Source organism: Tursiops truncatus, chromosome 3 (genome assembly GCF_011762595.2).
Source record: "Tursiops truncatus isolate mTurTru1 chromosome 3, mTurTru1.mat.Y, whole genome shotgun sequence".
Classification (NCBI taxonomy): Eukaryota; Metazoa; Chordata; class Mammalia; order Artiodactyla; family Delphinidae; genus Tursiops; species Tursiops truncatus.
In genome coordinates, this window is record NC_047036.1 from 24,526,474 (window position 1) to 24,548,012 (window position 21,539).

At 36.9% G+C, this 21,539-nt stretch overlaps 1 pseudogene; it reads right to left on the reverse strand.

Moving 5' to 3' along the window:
• Positions 1 to 8,525: 8,525 nt before the first annotated feature.
• LOC101333585 (large ribosomal subunit protein eL8-like) lies at positions 8,526 to 21,241 on the reverse strand (annotated as a pseudogene).
• Between the last annotated feature and the right edge of the window lie 298 nt (positions 21,242 to 21,539).

A 21,539-nucleotide genomic window follows, 5' to 3' on the forward strand; every position in this document is an offset into this window, starting at 1 on the left:
GAAACCTATCACCTTGCCACTCCTAGCACGTCATGCTTAACACAAAAGAGAAGTAAACTTCTATCTTATTTATACCACTGGCATTTTTTTTTTGATGTAGTTAAACAAATAACCTTAGTAATATACTTTAAAAATGTCAGAATTTGGGGCTTCCCTGGTGGTGGAGTGGTTGAGAGTCCACCTGCCGATGCAGGGGACACGGGTTCATGCCCCGGTCCGGGAAGATCCCACATGCTGCGGAGCAGCTGGGCCCGTGAGCCATGGCCACTGAGCCTGCGCGTCCGGAGCAAGTCAGAATTTGGAATTATTTCTGTTTCTGCTTTATAGTCCACTGTGCTGACTCTGGTCTACTGGTCAGAACTACCAATCAAACTGGCTTATAACCTTAACCCATACTTTTCCCTGTAGACTGGTAACACCCTGGTATTACAACTGGACCACCTCAGATGGAACCAACCTAGAGGAAAGTTTGGATTACCTATATGGAATCATAATTTCATAGATTAGGTTCTAGAGGTAGAAACAGACATTCTTCTCTTTCTATGTTTAGTCAGATGGTGACACATATTTTTTTATCTGCATGTACTTTGGCAGAAACCACTTCTCTTTCATCAACTACTTTGGATCATTCACTTACAACACTGACAAAGGGGAGAGATATTTGAACAAACATCTGTGAATATGTTTCTGTGTATGTGCATTTAACTGCACAGCATTTTCTGAATTACCTATTTTTTTAAATTTTTTTGAATTTTTTTTAAGATGTTGGGGGTAGGAGTTTATTAATTAATTTATTTTTGCTGTGCTGGGTCTTCGTTTCTGTGCGAGGGCGTTCTCTAGTCGTGGCAAGCGGGGGCCATTCTTCATCGCGGTGCGCGGGCCTCTCACTATCGCCGCCTCTCTTGTTGTGGAGCACAGGCTCCAGACGCGCAGGCTCAGTAGTTGTGGCTCATGGGCCTAGTTGCTCCGCGGCATGTGGGCTCCTCCCAGACCAGGGCTCGAACCCGTGTCCCCTGCATTAGCAGGCAGATTCTCAACCACTGCGCCACCAGGGAAGCCCACATACTATTTTTAGTTATCCGTGCTTCTGTAGTCTTCCATCAGCATAGATAATCAAATGTGTTCAGTTAACAAACATGAATGTCTGGAAGGCATTAATAAAGCTTGCAAAATGCATTAGTACGTATTATTTTTATGCTGAATGGAATTAACTAGAAAGATTAGTGTACATGTTAAAGAAATATGGAGCAATTTGATTACAGCTCCCTGTGGTTACAATGTTTTATATGAACAATAACAAAATCTTAGGTGAAACATGATTATAATTTTTTATTGTAGTAAACAGTCCATCTGATGGCTGTTGCTTGAATTAATAAAATTCAAAAAGCTGTATTTTATTATAATGAAGATTCATTCACATAATTACTTATCTGCATAAACTTTAGATTCAATATAGGAAACAGGCAATTCAACTGCTATCACTAATAAGAAAAGAAGTTTTAAAAATTAAACCTTTGATTCTAGCTTGATTTTATCCCTTTGCATCCAATTTTATAAACTAATATATTATGCACATTTTGGAAATTTTATGGCTTTTTATTTTTAAAAATAACCTAAATGCCACATTAACAATTTTTAAAAACCCAACTCAATTATAGATGCGTAAGTTCATTTCGGGATATATACATTATGAGTTGGGAAATGTCATCACATCCTTCATCTTCACATTTTTTATGGCTTCCCGTGGTGAACACCTGTGGCTTGTTGGCAGTGAGTTTGCTTCTCAGGACTATTAAGCACTCTATATTTTTAGAGTGGATCAACTCAGAGTTATTTAACACAGGTGTTTCTATAATTATGATACATTGGGAAATCTATAGTGCTCAATAGCTTTCAGGTTCCCACTTCTACCAGGGTGATAAAATCCTCTGTCCCTTATGCAGTGCAGCTTCACTGATGTATTAATAGAAAGTTAAACATAAGTTTGCTTAATTGACTTTTAATAAACTAGGCAGATACTTCCTTTTAAACATTTGACATTTAGTAACACATAGAATAGTTTTTGCAAGTGGATTATTTTCATAAGGCAGTCCAAGTTACCTCAAATACCTTAAAGAAATATCAGATATTATATTTAAAGACTACACTGATCATATATTTACATTAATAGAATTTTTGGAGCCCATTTATTTTATGCACTATTGCATGCACCTTGCCTTGGAATACATTTATATATCTGGCATACCCACTTAATTTTTATGTTTCAAAATATAAAAGAAATACTTTAATATTATATGTTGTGGAAAATATAATATGCACATGTGTGGGCTTAATTTTAAGGCGGAGCATACATAGAGAGCAGTTATCTTCAGACAAATAAAATTATCAATCCTAGCCAATCTCCTTCATCTGATTTTAAATATCTCAAAACTTTGCTTTAAAGCCATTAGTACTGCAGTATGGTCTACACTGACTTTTAGATTCTTAGCAATAGAAACACTTGAATGTGACACCACCAAAGGTAAATATCTTTCTCAAAGAAACATGAATTTATAGGGAACTCATTTGGTTTAGTAGTACCCTAATGTCACCTTCACTTTCATATTCAGTACTTCCCCTCGTCCCATCCACTCTGAAGTGGAGGTGAGGGGCTTGTTCGAATTAATTACCAACACTAATAACAAGGGAGAGGAGGGGAGAACTGTAGCCTCAGCAACCTTGGTGTATGCATGAATTGACTCCGCGGTGGAGCCGCCGCTCGGGCTTTGGACTCTGTTTCATTCAGGTTTGCATACCCTTGCCTAAATAAGTCACGGGATAAATAGCAAGCACCTAATCAATATTGCCAAGTACGTGTCTGGGTAAATGGTAGCTGAAGAGAGTGTCCTCAGCCCTCCTGAGACTCTCAGACCCTTCTGTCTTTACAAACGTTTCCAGAACATCATGGTGATTCCTTCTGCTACTATCGCTGCTGACAACTCTATCTGCACTAACAGATGAGAACATCATTCAGAAAAAAGAACAGCAAAAAGTTACAGTACAGATATTGAACAACAGAAGCACAATAACGTCTTCAACACCTGATGGACAAATAACATAAAATAGAGGAGTTAACAACCATAAAAAGTAATACTCTAGTCCTCATATCCTCCTCTGGGCCTCCCCTCCCCCCAAAATTCAGTTTGATGAATAGTGTTTTTATAGTTCTAATAATGTAATAGCAAGTTTTGATTTTCCTGCATTCGTAGGCTAACATGAGTCTGCAAAGACAACACCATTTATTTTGACATATAATTTTACTTTATTTTTTGGTATGTCTTTCTACCATGACGTTGGATGACATTTAACTTTATAAATAAGGTTTAGCTTAAATTTTCCAGAAAAACTGTGTGAATGAACTAAAATAAAGAAATAAAAAGGCAGATTCTCTTCTCAGCTTTACTGAGGAACACGATAAGCACCAGAGACCAAACAGAAAAAGTAAGACTTCTCTCCTTACAATAGTTGTTTCATTCTCTTGCTGGAAATGTCCTCATCTCTAGCATCTTTTATATGTCTTCGCCTATCAAAATGGACTTCAGTAAAGAAGTATCTATCAGCTCTTTATACTTTCAAGTGATTGAAGGTGGAAAATATCACTCCCAAGGAACTACATGCTGACTCACCTTTAAAAAATGCAAGAGGGAAGAGATATGGGAACATATGTATATGTATAGCTGATTCACTTTGTTATAAAGCAGAAACTAACAAACCATTGTAAAGCAATTATACTCCAATAAAGATGTAAAAAAAAAGAAAAAAGAAAGAAAAATGCAATAAGCTGTCTTCTATTGATGGGGCTTCGGTTGAGCAATGCTGTGGGAAGGGCGGTTAGTAAAGTGCTTTAAGGGAAGACTTTTCATCAGGAAGTGGAAAAACATTGCCCTGGCAAACAGTTTTAAGCATTGTGGCACTAGAGTTCTAATGTCTCTTTGTAAGAAATGTGAAGGCCAGGTATATTCATGTTTTCCTTTTTTATCATCCTCTGGCCATTCCACTCCGTTGGATGTACCTTCTATTCATTTCAGACTATTATAACTTCCCAAGTGTCACTGCAGACTTGCAAATATTTTTTTTCTGTTTTCTCTGCTTATAACACAGGTCTCCTGGAGGATCCTGAGTAACTACTGTGCATCTTCAAAATTAAATTTAATTGTTTCTTTCCCTGGCTTCATCCCTTCATTAATTCCTATTTCCCATCAAACTCTTCACTGATTAATTTTAGTCTTTCAGCACTGTATAAATACCTGCAGTTTAATTCTCATCAATGTTCTTGTAACTCTTCATTTGCTTCCCAACACATTAAACTTAAAGCCAGGAGCCATATCTTCTTTGCCTTTGTTTCTCAAGGACCATGAAAACAGTATTACTAAAATCTTTGAAGATATGATAACTATTCTGCAATGTTCTTGTCTTTTGTGTGTTTCTTTACAGTTTGTCAACTTTAATAAAGTATCTTGGATTATTTTAGCTTTTTCCCTACCTCTTTTTTTAAGAAAAACTTTAATGCTTATTTGTTAATGTTTAGATTTAGAATAAGATTTTGTCTCACCTACCAGGAAATGTCTATAACTTCTTTCTTTATTCTACCTTCTCTGGAAATTTTAATGTGTTCTACCAAAGATGTCTATTAAAATTGAAGTTTAAAATGGACGCAGTTATTTGTATTATTTAGTAAAATATCCTAATTTGGGTAAATTTGTTTAAATGGCTTCAGTGAAAGCACAGGTTTTCTGTTTTCTAAGTAATCTCCATACTCTAACTTCCTTTGCTTTTAATGGTAATTTTTTGTTATCTCCTCATTTCCATTCTAGGACTTTGTAGAATTAATTGTTGCCATCAAATTAACAATGACCATTGTTTTTTGTCTTTAAATACTAGGAAATTCATAAAAGGGCATGAACTGGAGCCATGTATGCAAGTGTACTTAAGAATCTATGTGCTGTCAACAAATACATCTGGTCCTTAATCCCTGCTGTGACAATAAAAGCTGCCTATTCTGCGGAAAGAAATTTAAGTTCAGATGTGAGCTCTTCCACTTTAAAAAAGAAAGAAAAACTTATTTAAGCATCACAGTTATACAACAGGAAAAATATATCTTTTCAGCACCATGTAGCAAACACTTATATATCCCCACTCATCCTGTGTCAAAATTTTGTCCCTCTTTCTTAAAGCGGAACATAAATATCTAGTACACCTAATCTTCTAAATTATAGCAGTAGTGCCAAATCTTTATCTATGAGTTCCTGTTCACCAAATATATTTTAAGTGCATGGGTTATCTTGTTCTCACAACAAACATGTAGTTAGAAATCCCTTTACAGAGAGGCAAATTGAGGTTTAGTAAAGAAAAATAACTTGCTTGAGGTAACACACCTGGTTAGTGGTAGAGCTAACATTTAAACCCAGATAGCCAACCTCCAAAGTCCCCACTTTTAAACGAAATACCACACATCCCCTAACACTATATTCGATTGCTGTTTGATCCTGGACCCACATTTTTACTAATCTTCATACTATATGTTAATATTTGGACATTAACATCAAATCAAATGCTTTCATATACAGCATTAATGATAAACTTGATGGTGACCTTAGCAGATTGTTCATAAATAAGATTTGACTGTTAAAATTCCTCAACTGGTGTGTCCTTCCTGACTGATTTAACTGCTGAAACAACTAATGCAGCGTTTCTTTTCCTCTCTTAAGATACTATTGAGTGATTTATTGCTAAGCACAGGTTTTTAGTGTGAAAAGTTTTCTGATATATTTGATGAATTGGGCCTAGGAAAAAAACACCTCTCTTAAACACCGTTTTCTGAATCAACCGAGTATGATATTAGGTTCAGAGAGAAGTGCTGTCTCCATTGGGACCACATATCTCTTTGATTTGAGTAGTCTTCCTGGCTACCCTGGTCAGGATGAATTATGGTGTGGAAAAGCTTGTATCAGGAGATATAAGCAGTCAGAGAGAGAAGGATAAACAGAAAGTCATTTTTAAGCCAAAATGATCCCCATTATTTTGGTTCATTGCTGGATTATGTATTTTCTTGCAATGAAAAAGGAAATTACTTACCTCCCAAATATACTGTTAATTATAATGTGGTGTCATTAAGAGGTAGAACACAATTTTAGATTTATATGTATAAGTGTGGAGAAGCTGCTGCCCACTTTCACATAGCAGTTAATAATACAGACACTATTAGAACTCAAGAATAACAATTCCAAATCTGCAGTTTTGGACTGTTTTCCTAACTGTCTCCATCCTTGAACTTTGTCAAACTGAAGTTCCCTACAATAATATTTAAATTTGATAACTAGGTATTATAAAACAGAACAATTGGTAAAATGTTTTTGTTTTAAATGAATTCAGTATTTTCCCTAAAATATCTTATTCTGAAATATTGAGGGTAAAATAAAAAGAAAAACAAAACAAACAAACAAAAAGTATATAAAATATTCCATTGGTTTGTGATTTTTAATTCTCATGTCCTAAAGCTTAACATTTAATCAACAGAATGATTCATCTAAAATATAAATCTGATCATGTCATTTTTCTTCAAAAGACTACAACATTCATCTGTTGATAGACACTTAGGTTGTTTCCATCTCCGGGCTATTGTAAATAGAGCTGCAATGAACATTTTGGTACATGACTCTTTTTGAATTATGGTTTTCTCAGGGTATATGCCCAGTAGTGGGATTGCTGGGTCATATGGTAGTTCTATTTGTAGTTTTTTAAGGAACCTCCATACTGTTCTGCACAGTGGCTGTATCAATTTACATTCCCACCAACAATGCAAGAGGGTTCCCTTTTCTCCACACCCTCCCCAGCATTAATTGTTTCTAGATTTTTTGATGATGGCCATTCTGACTGGTGTGAGATGATATCTCATTGTAGTTTTGATTTGCATTTCTCTAATGATTAATGATGTTGAGCATTCTTTTATGTGTTTGTTGGCAATCTGTATATCTTCTTTGGAGAAATGTCTATTTAGGTCTTCTGCCCATTTTTGAATTGGGTTGTTTGTTTTTTTGTTATTGAGCTGCATGAGCTGCTTGTAAATTTTGGAGATTAATCCTTTGTCAGTTGCTTCATTTACAAATAATTTCTCCCATTCTGAGGGTTGTCTTTTGGTCTGGTTTATGGTTTCCTTTGCTGTGCAAAAGCTTTGAAGTTTCATTAGGTCCCATTTGTTTATTTTTGGTTTTATTTCCACTTCTTTAGGAGGTGGGTCAAAAAGGATCTTGCTGTGATTTATGTCATAGAGTATTCTGCCTATGTTTTCCTCTAAAGGTTTGATAGTGTCTGGCCTTACATTTAGGTCTTTAATCCATTTTGAGTTTATTTTTGTGTATGGTGTTAGGGAGTGTTCTAATTTCATACTTTTACATGTACCTGTCCAGTTTTCCCAGCACCACTTATTGAAGAGGCTCTCTTTTCTCCACTGTATATTCTTGCCTCCTTTATCAAAGATAAGGTGACCATATATGCGTGGGTTTATCTCTGGGCTTTCTATCCTGTTCCATTGATCTATACTTCTGTTTTTGTGCCAGTACCATACTGTCTTCATTACTGTAGCTTTGTAGTATAGTCTGAAGTCAGGGAGCCTGATTCCTCTAGCTCCATTTTTCATTCTAAAGATTGCTTGTGGCACATATATACAATGGAATATTACTCAGCCATAAAAAGAAATGAAATTGAGTTATTTGTAGTGAGGTAGATGGACCTACAGTCTGTCATACAGAGTGAAGTAAGTCAGAAAGAGAAAAACAAATACAGTATGCTAACATATATATATGGAATCTAAGGAAAAAAAAAAAAAGGTCATGAAGATCCTAGGGGTAAGATGGGAATAAAGACACTGACCTACTAGAACATGGACTTGAGGATATGGGGAGGGGGAAGGGTAAGCTGTGACAAAGTGAAAGAGTGGCATGGACATATATACACTACCAAATGTAAAGTAGATAGCTAGTGGGAAGCAGCCGCATAGCACAGGGAGATCAGCTCGTTGGTTCGTGACCACCTAGAGGGGTGGGATAGGGAGGGTGGGAGGGAGCAAGATGCAAGAGGGAAGAGATATGGGAACATATCTATATGTATAACTGATTCACTTTGTTATAAAGCAGAAACTAACACAGCATTGTAAAGCAATTATACTCCAATAAAGATGTTAAAAAAAAAAAAGACTACAACAGTTTCCCATTACACTTAGAATAGACTAAAACTAAGATCTTTCTCAAGATGCAAGGGAGAATTTTGGAAATTTTTCCAAGTGCTTTGTTTATCCTACTGACTATGACACACTGTATTTGGTAAGGCGAGAGAGCAGGAGTTCTGAAATTCAAAGACAATACCACACAACAAAGAATTGCCCTGCATGTTTCAGTATTTTTTATTGTCTGGCTTAGACTCAAACACCTCTTTAAATGTAAGTTACTTTCCTATTCAGAGAAGACAAAAATTATGCAAATCAGGTGAAGTTAGGACTGTGTTTTCATCAAAACTTTGCCAAGCAAGCATTGTTCACTTTTTTGAGCAATCAGAAAGCCGTAACCCAAAGTGTCTGTAGTGCTGAGTTGCCAATACAGACTACAGGCATAGCTGCAAGGGTCACAGTAATTCTACATATGAGGGCAAGCATCTAGCAGCTTTATTGTGTCATAAAGTATAGTTGTGCCTTTGTATTGAAATGCATACTTTTATAGGTTACTTTATTTTTATTTTTCCTTCATATTACTGTTAGAATAGTATATTACCTTTAAAAACACTATGCATACATTGGTTAAACAATCTATGGTTTTCATTTAAAGATGGTAAAAAATGTAGAGAAGGGAAAAAAAAAAACTTTTTCCTCCACCCTCCTAGTTTCTCTAGCTGGGGACCTGTGAATTAGACTGACAAAAGACAGATTAACAAGAGAAAAAACAAATGGAGTTTACTAGAGTGTGTAGTGTGCATCCTTGCAGGAGAAACTCAGTGATGAGTAACTTAAAGGAATGGTTAGAAATTTAGCTTATCTAGAATGTTAACGATAAATGTGTATAGAAGTGACAGACAAAAGAAAAGACTTTAGGCTTCCAATGTGGCAAGCTGTGGGAAGGCAAACGTATGGGGGAAATTAATGGAGTAATGTTTATGCTGGTCCATTTCAGTGCCAACTTTTCCTCTTCACTGTGGTCTTGAAACTTCCCAAAAGAGGGGATATATGGCAATCCTCATACCTCAAAGGTTTAGTCAGATAAGGGAAACTCTGGGAAAGCTTCTTTTCCCTCTGTTGAACTTCAAATGCTTTTAGCTCAAAATAAGGGGCATATTTTGGGGTGTCATATTCCAATCCCCTATTTTATATATACACACACACATTTGTCAAAAGCAGAGGTGCTCAATTCAATACATTCAGGAAGAACTGTCTCTTACACCTTCTCTCCCTGGCTGACATTAAGACTTAAACTGCTATCATCTTTATTAGTTACTAAGTTCCAGCCGTATTATTCTCCTTGTATTTTTTTTTTTTTCTTTTTTTTTTTTTTTTGCGGTACACGGGCCTCTCACTGTTGTGGCCTCTCCCATTGCGGAGCACAGGCTCCGGACGCGCAGGCTCAGCGGCCATGGCTCACGGGCCCAGCTGCTCCACTGCATGTGGGATCTTCCCGGACCGGGGCACGAACCCGTGTCCTCTGCATCAGCAGGCAGACTCTCAACCACTGCGCCACCAGGGAAGCCCTCTCCTTATATGTTTTGAACACTCTCCTAATCATGCTCCTACCTCAAGGACTTGTACTTGTTGTTCCCTCTACCTGGAATGCTGGAGCCTCAAACAGTCACATAGCTATCCCCTCCTTTTCATCAAGGTTTTATTTAAAAGTGACTTTATCTGAGAGGAGTACTTTGTCAGTTCTAGCAAAAAACAGCAACTCTCTGTCACTACTTATTGTCCTCTCTGCTTCCTATATCCCCATAGCATGTATCACCACTCTACAGCATGACATGTAATGGTATGAGCTTCTTGAACTAATTTTTTGTCTCTTTCTTTCTCTTTCTCATTAAATATAAATTTCTTAAAAACCTGTAGAGTTAATTTATCTACAATCATATATATATATATATGTATACACATACACACACACATTCAACTCTTCCCGTTTCTAAAGGCACAATGCAATGGAAGTGTGAAAGAGAACAGTGACAAGGAATGCTTGGGATTAACATTTCCCAAATGTTTTACGTTTAGGGGCAAAACAGATTTACACCTAGTTTAAAGGACAGTCAAAGATCTACTATAAATGGGACTCAAAATATCATCTGAGTGAACGCACAATCAGCAAAGTATTTGAAGCACGAATTACAAGGACAGGGAAGCATCTTTGGTAAAGATGCTGATAGAGACCTTTTAATGGTTCTACAGAAAAACAAGGTGACATTGGTTTTATTGAAAGGAAAAATATTAGCCTCTAGTATTTTTAAAATGCAGACAAATTACAGGTTTAGAGTCAAGAGTCTACTGCATCTCTGCATACTGAATGACTGTTGAGAAATAAGTACTTTCTTGAAATGATATTGAAAAGCACAGTGTAAGCTTTTGTAAAGAATATGTGAGAGGACTTCCCTAGTGGCACAGTGGTTAGGAATCCGCCTGCCAATGCAGGGGACATGGGTTTGAGCCCTGGTCCGGGAAGATCCCACATGTCATGGAGCAACTACTGCCCGTGGGCCACAACTACTGAGCCTGCGCTCTAGAGCCCACGAGCCACAACTACAGAAGCCTGTGCGCCTAGAGCCGGTGCTCCACAAGAGAAGCCACCACAACAAGAGAAGCCTGCGCACCACAACGAAAAGTAGCCCCTGCTCTCTGCAACTAGAGAAAGCCCACATGCAGCAATGAAGACCCAACACAGCCAAAACTAAACTAAATAAATAAATTTATTTATTTTTTAAAGTCTTAAAAAAAAAAAAAAGAACATGTGAGAAAGATAAAAAGGAGAAGGGTATAATTCTTGATCTAAAATGAAGAACCAGGGAAGTGAATATCAAAAATAGCATATACACCAAAGTTAGCTATCAATTGATTCTTTTTTGGGACTTCCCTGGTGGCGCAGTGGTTAAGAATCTGCCTGCCAATGCAGGGGACATGGGTTCAAGCCCTGGTCCGGGAAGATCCCACATGCCACGGAGCAACTAAGCCAGTGCACCACAACTACTGAGCCTGTGCTCTAGAGCCCATGAGCCACAACTACTGAAGCCCATGCACCTAGACCTGTGCTCTGCAACTAGAGAAGTCACCGCAATGAGAAGCCTACACACCACAACAAAGAGTAGCCCCTGCTCGCCGCAACTGGAGAAAGCGCGCGCGCAGCAACAAAGACCCAACGCAGCCAAAAACAAATAAATGTATAAAAGAAATCAATGGATTATTTTAACATGTGTAAGCCATATGTAATGGAAATACTCTATGCTAGTTTTTTTTTTTTTCTTTTTTTCCTCAATCAATATTGGCTGAAGGAGAATTTGTATTTTATGTACAGAAAACTCAACAGTATACATTAAGCCCATTTTGGTGGCCAGTTCCTTGCCTTTTGCCTTTTCCAGCTTGGCAATGCGAGCCACCAATTTCAGATCCAGGACATGGCCTCCCCCAGTGACAGCGGACCTTATCATATCTGTCACTGTAACTGGTCCTGATAGCTTCTACCTGCTTAGCCAGAGATCCTTTGTCTTCTCAGTTAACTTGTGTGAAGGTGATGGTGATAGGTCTTGCTGTGGACTAGATGCCCCAGCCTGGCCTTCCCCTTGATAACGCAGTAGGAAACGCCCACTTTAAGATACAGGACGGGGAAGAAGATAACCAGCCCAATGGGACCCAAATCATGTGCAGTCACTACCAGTTGAGCCTTCTTGTTCTCCACCAAGGTGGGGGCAGCATGAACCCCTGCTTGAAAAACAGGTGGCCTCTTCGTGGGGACATCCCCTTTGCTGGCAGCTTTTTTCTTAGGTGGAGTCAACAATCTCTTGCTTTCTGTCTGATACGTACTTGTGGGCCAGCTTTAGCAGCTCTGTAGCTGTTTGGCTGTCCAAGGGTTGGTTAACTGGGTGAACTGGTTAACTGCAGGAGGCACTTTCAAGTGCTTATAGAGGACAGCCCTTTGCCACTGCAGTTCAATGCAGCTTGGCCATTTCACAAATAGGTGAAGTGCCTTTTGGGTTGGAAGTCCTGCCCAGTGACAAAATTCTTGGGCCTTCCCTCGAACAGGGGATTTACCACCTTCTTGGCCTCCTGCTTCTTCACGACAGCAGGGACGAGGGCTAGCTTCACAATAACTCTATCAAGTAAATGCCATTATTTTCCACTGTTAACAAAATGAAAATAGCATAAAATCACGTAACTGATATGTAGTGAGACCAGGATTTGGACACAATTTGACAGTCACCAGAGACGATCATTTTAATCGTGAAACATAAATAACCATGTATAGTAAAATTTTTTTAAATCGATTCTTTTACAAACAGTCCACGAAAAGAAATGAGAATACTCAATGTTCTTTTTGAGACACTATGCCTGATATTCATAACACATACTCCTATCATGGAGGAATAATCCCTAGTTATTCACAGACATCTGGAAACTTTGGAAAACCCAAACCAATGGTACAGTTTATAAAAAGAATGAAGGGAAAAAAAGGAGGGAAAGAGGGAGGAAGGGCAGAGCCAAGTCATTTTATAGCTTTTAGTCTGTACAACTCTTACTAATTCTTTTTGACCAAATTAAAATATCTCCTCCTTCAAAAGTTTTCCATCACCAGTGCATTTTTTGTTCCTGGTTCCCCTGTGCTACCACGATATTTTCTTCAAATTACTGCAGTAGCACAAAAATTCTTACCTAACGTTATTTATATAATAAACTGTGCTATTTAAATGTATAACACATCAGATATTATGAAATGTAGAATGAATTTTTATGTAGAAAGTGTCATCAATTTACGATTAACTTGAGTTTCTGTTTACTTGCTTGATGAGAGATTTCAGGATGTTACTCAACTAACAACATGGCAATATGATTGAAAAAAAATTTATAGAATGGAAAATCAGTTTCCTGTCACAATGAGATAAATATGATAAAGATAAATCCAAGTATCAAAAGCATATATGTTGTTTTGTTTACATGCTGCAGTTATGTGTTCATAAAACAATTATATCACAGCAAAAGAGAAAGTAAAAATACTGTTTGTAAGCCAGCTGGTAACCAATCTATCTTCCTCATATTCCTTAGCCCTAAGTAAACCTAATGACATAGAAAACATTTTGTAAGTATCTTGTCATGTTTACACAAAATGTTCAAATAAGATGTAATAGCTGCTATTACAGTGTGAAAAGGCTGCTTGAGCAATAGAAATCTTAAATATGTTACTTTGCAAACAGCAATACTAACACAGCAGAGCTCAATAACAACTGATGCACACTTATACAAGAAGTCATTCAACTGCTGGTAGCTGCTGATGAAATATGATACTGATATATCTCCAAAATATGTGCACTTCTTTCATGAGACCTATTGTAAAGACCTCATCTATATCTCTTGTAGCAAAGATGTTAAATTTAATGGGTGTGCAATGAAAGCAGAAACAGATGAAAATCCAGATGATTTTGTTTTCTTGATAAACAATTAAATGGCACCATTGCCAAATTTATACACCTATGACTGAGCGCTCAGGTGATTTTTTTTTTTTTTTGCGGTATGTGGGCCTCTCACTTGTGGTCTCTCCCGTTGCGGAGCACAGGCTCCAGACGCGCAGGCTCAGCGGCCATGGCTCGCCGGCCGAGCCACTCCGCGGCATGTGGGATCTTCCCGGACCGGGGCACGAACCCGTGTCCCCTGCATCGGCAGGCGGACTCTCAACCACTGCACCACCAGGGAAGCCCCCTCAGATGACTTTTTAAAGCAGCAAGTGGAGCAAATATAAAAGAAATTTAAAGCAAACAACTGAAAGTGACAGCCTTAACTCTGTTTGGAAACGTATTCAGATGGCCTCTTCTGCAAGCAGTGTATGAAGTTTTAACTTGTCAGATTGCTTAAATTAAACTGCATCTCACCATGGAAGATATCTCCAAATCCGTAAGTTAAAGAAAAGATAAGACAACCTCAGACACTCACTATAAAGGAGGAAAGAAAAAAAAAAACTTGCTTCTCCCTGACCTTAGCTGAAAATGAGCGTCTAATATTTCAAAAGTGCATTGCAGTGTCTACAACAGGAATCTGGCAGGTGACAGTGAGGAAGTTGCTGTTCTTTGCTATAACATTAAGCTTTCAATACTTAACTGTTAAAATGTTCAAAAGTTAAGTTGTGATAATAACAAATGTTTGTTAAAATTTCCTATTTATTCTTAGAAACAGAATTTTTGTGATAGTGATATTTGCTCTCACTCTCAGCTTTGGTCGAGACACAGAATTTGGGCAATAAATCCAAAAGAAATAGAGGAAATAGAAATAAAACCAAATGCAACCTTGTCAAAGAACACAGTCCCTTATTTTGACAGTTTAGAGAACTGAATTAGCTTTTTAAGAAAAGTTTTACATTTTCTTATGTAACCTGGAGGTTGGACAACTCTTTCTGATGTATCCAAAATGCAAATTTACTTTGATCACCCATTGCCCCTTTAAAATATACCTAGTGTGGTACTTACCAGGGTTCTCCTGTCCACTCTTAGATAAAATTTCTTCTAGGGATACTTTAAATTGTTATTCACAGACACAATTCAGTAATTAGAATGTTTAGTCCAAGATATTCATCACCACGAGGAATTTTGATTTAATAGCGTACTTTTAGGACTTTATATTAACACCAGCCTTTTTCAGGCTGGATGCCTTCAAGATTAAAAATGGTATAGTTGGCTTTTCTATTTATTCATCTAAACTTCTCTCACAAACAACTCCTTCCCTGCCCTCTTTTCTAGATGCTGTTTTCAAGGTAAGGACAGATCTTACTATAACCATCATTCAGCTCTAATTTCCTGACATATTTTACAAGGGTTTCTTTTCTGAGTTCTTCTGACATTCTCTGCAGGCCACCTCTCTCCCCCGTGCCTGTCTCTTGACTTTGTTCTAGGTGGCCCTTTGCCACTCTTTCCTGAGCTCTGAATATGCATCTTCAGCTTCTTGCTGCTTCATTCCCTCCGTGACTCCAGGTGGCGCTCTTGGACAGAAGTCAGGATGGCTTGCTCTCTACGCAGTTCACATCAGCTAGGAGAGAACTCTACAGGCATTCATCTATTGTTAGGACGTATCCAGGGAGTGTATGTAGGTCGACCCCAAAATAGCAACACTCTCCGAAGAGTTATTAAGTCCTTTTTCTTTTGCAAGAGTTCCAAGGTGAGAGTCAGACCCTAGTCCACCCTGCCTCCCAAATGAAGGCGTAACGTATCAAGCTTTCTATAGATCCCTGTGAGAGCCTGTGCCCCACATGAATGTTTAAGCAGAGAGAGGGAGAAGGGGAGGGAAGGAATATCACATCCTACCTGGAGGAGGGGAGGTAGAGAATATCACATCACATGTTTATTCAAAAATATTTTCCTCCCAATATCTTCTCCCCCCAAACCCTCTCTCCTTTCTTTCTCTTCATCTCTTATATACTTGAGGTGAGAGGATTCAAAACACTAAGATCAACTTATTTTAATTATTTTAAATTTTCTTTGTAGATTCTTCAAATGGTGATTCATCTTTGGAATGTCATATCTACTGCACATTAGAGTCAAACTTAAGCTGTTCTACTTAAAGTCTTTATTATATAATAGTGAAATGACACTGGCTTCAGAAAGCATCTTAGATACTTAATTATATCTAGATGCACTTATAAGAAGCATGTGAGCAAGAAAACAGGAAGAGATTAAAGGAAGCATGAAAGAATCAGGCCATAGACCAAAAGAGACAATCAGTTTCTGACAGTTAGTATCCTGGAATACATCTTCTGTTGAAAGAGAATGATGTTGAAGATATAAAATAGATTCCTGCAGGATTTGTTCACTTATTTGTTCATTTGTTCATTCATTCATCAATTCATCAAAATAAACGTGAATATCTTGAATGTGACAGGCTAAATGCAGTGAGCTGGAATGCTGTGCAAGAATATAAAATATTAGTCATATTTTACAGAACTAGTTATAATACCTTTCTAATGAGAAGTTCATATAACATCTCCCAAATTTTCTTATAAAAAATTTAACAAGTGACATTATACGATGTTCAATGTAGGAGCATAAAATATGTTTTGCTTCTTGCCCGCTACCTAATAGTATTGGCTTAATTTCCTTTTAGTATGTTATAATGGGAATTTGAGCTGGGCATTTTTATTCTATTAATTATAAGTCCCTCAGATTTTGAAATGAGAAGTCAACAGAAATACACCACTCTTGAAAATTAACAGAGCTTTTCCAGATTTAATCTGGTGATCTCAACCATGTTAAACTACTCATACGTTTAATTTTTAAAAAAGTCTTTCAGTGATGACAAATTATTTAATCATAAAGTCAATTAAGTATACACAAACACGAAACTAGTAAGAAACTATTATACTATTTACACAACTACAAAACCAAAAATATTACTAAATTTAAAGTACATTAAATATTGAGGAATTAGATAATAAATTGATGTAATGTGGCAGATAATGTTTTGCTGAAACTAAATCATCTCTTAAAATACAAGAACAATTTTGCCACACTAACATGGGTTTTTTGAATTCCACATACTTATTCTAGTTTTAGGTATGTGATGATTCCATTCTGGAATCAATTTTAGTGTTATTATTCAAACTACTCTAAAATGATTATACCATGAGATCCCTTGACCTTGTCTTAGCAAGAATATTTTATTTATTTTTTCCTCGGCCTCCATTCTTTCTCATTAACCTGAAACCATTAAAAAGTAAAATGATTCATTGACTTAACAAATCATAAAATAAATCCACTTACTGAATTCATTCTGTAATGGTGCCAATATAGTTGTAATTAACTATTTAGCTCTAAGGTAACTGTTGAAATAATGCAGAATATACTACATTGTTTAAACTTAAAATTGAAGTAAATGCAGACATTTAAATTTTTCTCATGGTAACCACCAAGGAGAAGGAGGAGAGGGAGGAGGAAGAGTGGGAGAAGAAAAAAGAGAAATTTTCAGGACCTTCAGGAATATATGGCTCCCCGGGAGATACCCATTGAGACCTTGTGATCCTGTGTAATCTAAAGTACAAAGTTTAAAGTTAGTTTATAAAACAGTATTTAATTTTATATTAGCCTATATAATTAATATATTCCTTTTTAAGAGTTTTATTTATTATTTTTAAATATTTGATATATATACAAATACTTGTGGCATGCATATACGTTTTGAAGCATAAAAGAGTACCTGAGAACCTACAATTTAAGAACTGCAACTTACTACAAAGAATCCTATCACTCTCCATGTAACACTTTCCTCTTTCAGGATTCCAAATCCCTGATAGCCCCCCTTCCCAGTCAAGAGGTAATAACAACCTGAATTTTAAACTTATCATCCTTGGCCTATATATATATATATTTTGTGGTACGTGGGCCTCTCACTGCTGTGGCCTCTCCCATTGCAGAGCACAGGCTCCGGACGCACAGGTTCAGTGGCCATGGCTCACGGGCCTAGCCGCTCCGCGGCATGTGGGATCCTCCCGGACCGGGGCACGAACCCGTGTCCTCTGCATCGGCAGGCGGACTCTCAACCACTGCGCCACCAGGTAAGCCCTTTTATTTATATTTTATCACGTTTACACTTAAACAATGTATTGTTTCATTTTACTTATTTTTCATTTTTTAAAAAAATAATATCCATATAGTACTTTGTGGGTTTTTCCCCCCTTATTTACTTGTTGCTGGCTCACTTTCATTATTCTACCTTTTCCTCCTCATAGAGTTTAAAGTTAATTTATATTCATTTCTTGAAATGTCAACATTGAAGTCCATGAGAGTCTAAATCTGTTGTGGCTTTTTTGTCCCACAGATTCTTGTTAGTGGTGATTGTGTGTGTGTGTGTGTGTGTGTGTGTGTGTGTGTGATATTTGACTGTGGAAACCTGGTGCCTAAATTAATGATGCTTTCCCTCGGAGAGAACTTTCATTTCCTTCTGCTGACATGGGACCATCCCATGGCCATGGTCTTATCTCCTGCTGGTACTGACACAATTAATCCCTCCACCCCACAGAGAACCCTACCATTCCCATAAGCTTAGTACTATTTTTGGCCACTGAGAGCCTTCTAGAGTGTGTTGCAAGCCCCCAAATCCATAAGATTAATGTTTTAGCAGAATTTAGTTCTTTCATAGTAAGCTTCCAACAGTATCTAGTCAGGAAGATACTGTTCAAATATTTATGATACTTGTGTAGAAGGAAGTACCATAACTTGTCTGTTCCAATTACACCTGCTTATTTTTTATCATATATATGTAATGGAATTCATTTTTTAAAAAAATCAAGAATTTCCATATAACCAAAGAACAGAGAATAAAGAATCATGGGATTTTAATGAATTGCTGGTTCACACTTAGCGATATTTTTTGCCAAATTGTATTACAAAAATGTGTATCAATCAAGTGTATATCAATTTAATATAATCAATATAAATATTCTTCATATTATTGAGTTTCTCTGTGGAAAGCCTTTGTGTGTGTTTGTTAGAGGGGAGTTGGAAGCCAAAGAACAGCTTCTTATTCTAGTTTTGATGTTCTTTTGTCTAGTCATATAATTTGCATAGAAAGAGACCATCAGCCTCTCGTTGGTATCACATGAGCTTGAATTAACAATATATAATTTATACATTAGCATATTAAAATATATTAGTTTACATTGGAAGATTCCAATGTAAATTATGGAATTTTCTAGTCAATTGCCTCTCTTCTACTTCTTATATTCAAGGTATTTCAAAATGAAGTTATTAACAGTAGAACTGTTTTGACAGAGATGGGTACCTAAGCCAAGTTTGACCAATATAATTTCTTAGCATAAGAATATATAATTAGGACAAGCTTCATATGGATTGGTCATGGAATGAAGAGACAGGTCATGAGAGTTATGGTGGCTAGCTTCTATGGACCATGAAGATAAGGGAACAGAAAAGACTAGTCTATAGAGAAGACAGACTAAAGCAGCAGAAGAGAAAGATAAGAAATGAAAGGTGGAAATAAAGATTCTCAGTGCTTCTTATTGCATGGTTCCAATGTCTTTTTTAGGACCTCCTATCCTTGTGTTCCATGAGATGCTACTATGCCCTTAAAATATATGTATTTTTTACTGCTTTGCCTTTTCTTTCTTGAATTTATTCTGTTATTTGCAACCAAAGAGCTAAACTAATTTTAATATAAGCTTTGGTAAAAGCACAAAAAAGAAAATTTCTCTATTAGCAAGATTGTTATGTTTACCAGATCCACTATGTGACTCTGGTTAAGTTACTTCACCTGTCTTGTGTAAAATGCAAGCATGATATTCCGACCTCTTGTGACAATTAAGTGAATTAGTACATAAACAATGCTTAAAACAGTGCCTTCTCATGGTAAGAATTATGTGTGTTGACTCCTGCTTGTATTATCCCCATTTTGTAAGAATTTTAAATTTGTCGATTCCATGCCACATGCCACATTTTAATGCAGCAGGAAGCAATATACTAATCCATTATGAAGTTGGTTAGCGGTGCTTCTTTAAGGGAGAGGAGACAGATAAATGAGAAAAATTAAAATAATCACTCATAAGCCAGTGCTTTATTTGATAGATGAAAAATATATTTTTAAAAAGTTTAAAAGTAAACCTTTTTAAAACATGTTTGCCACATTTTAGGTTGCTGTTTCTAATACGTACCACATTGTCATTTTGGAAATAAACCAAATAGTCTCAATAGTTACAATAATGAAAAGTGACAATCCTTAAATATGTCACGTTTTCTCTCCGTGGTTTCAGGTTCAACACAACCTGCTCCTTTAATATAAAAAGACACTTGAAATGAAAATATCTCACTATTAATGAAACATGTAGTCAAGGTCACAGTAATTTCTTGTCTGTGAAGTACTTGTCTGTGAAGCAGTGAAGTACTTCCTTTAGATTCTTAGCCTTCTCTTGAAGAACTGATGTGCTCAAGCTTTAAATAAACTAAACTGGTCTCTCTCATGTCAGAACATAGGCCAGGTGGCCAGAAAGATAACATGACAACTTTAGGAAGGAATTTCCTACTGCTTCACACCTAAGGTGTTTATGAACTAATTCTTTCATTCCTCTTCAAATGCTGGCAAGCAAAGCAAGAATGTTCTTGTGAGAGGATGGAAGGAAGAAAAAGCACATTACAATTCAGTAGGGCAAATTCATAAGTGAATATAGCCATATATTTCTAAAACTAAACCCAAATGTTGCCTCTTTTTTTCCTGTCTTCAAAAGGCTAAATTATACATATAATTTAAATATGTAAATCTATATCTATCTATATATCTATATGTACATATACAACATTTTGAACAATGGATCTAGGGACCCTATCTCTAAGTTGTCAAGCAGAAAATGGAAAACTGTATGATGTTTACCACAATTTGAGTAAAATTTAAAATTACTGTGAAAATTATCAAAGTATATAAAATAGATTCATGTGATATGTTAAGCTAACATTTTTTTTTTCCTGGAAAGGAAGTGGCTTGGGGTTTTATAAAATTGGCCTCAACAGCTGTATGCAGTCCTGTCAGTAGACTGGTTGTCACACTCGTAACATTTCTGTAATGGAGGCTCAGGAAATATTCTTCCTCGGCCAAATACACCGTCTAAAAATTAAGTGTTGTCTGTGGTCATAGGTGCTCGATTTGTACCCAGTCTGCTTGGACTATGAGACAGCTAGGAGGGTAAGCCTCAGAAGATGGGCACCGTGTTGGTTTTCTACTGCTGTCGTAACAAATACTACAAAGAGTGACTTAAAACAAGACACATTTAGTGTCTGACAGCTCTGTAGATCAGAAGTCTGACAGGTTTCCCCTGGCAACATCAAGGGCTTGACAGAACTGAGTTCTTTTCTACAAGGCCTTAGGGGAGAATTTGTTCCCTTTTCTCTTCCAGCTTCTTGAGGTTCCCCTCACACCTTGGATCAAGACCACCTTTTCCAAATTCAAAAAGGCAGATTGAATCCTCACATTGCATCCTTCTAACTTCCCTTTCTGCATTTCTCTTCTACTTTTTAGTGATAACATTAGGCCCATCCCGATAATCTAGAATAACCTCCTTATGGTAAGGTCCACTGCTCAGCAAATTTATTTCCATCTGCAACTTTAATTACCTTTTGCCATGTGACACAATATATGCACAGGTTCCCGGGATTAGGACGTGGGTACCCTAGGGGTGAGGAAATGCATTAGTCTGCCTCCTATAGGGGCAGTATGTACTTTCTCTGCTGTATTGCTCAATCAATGCCAATTTTCATAAAAGACATCATCAATTTAATAACCTGATGCCTGCATTTGA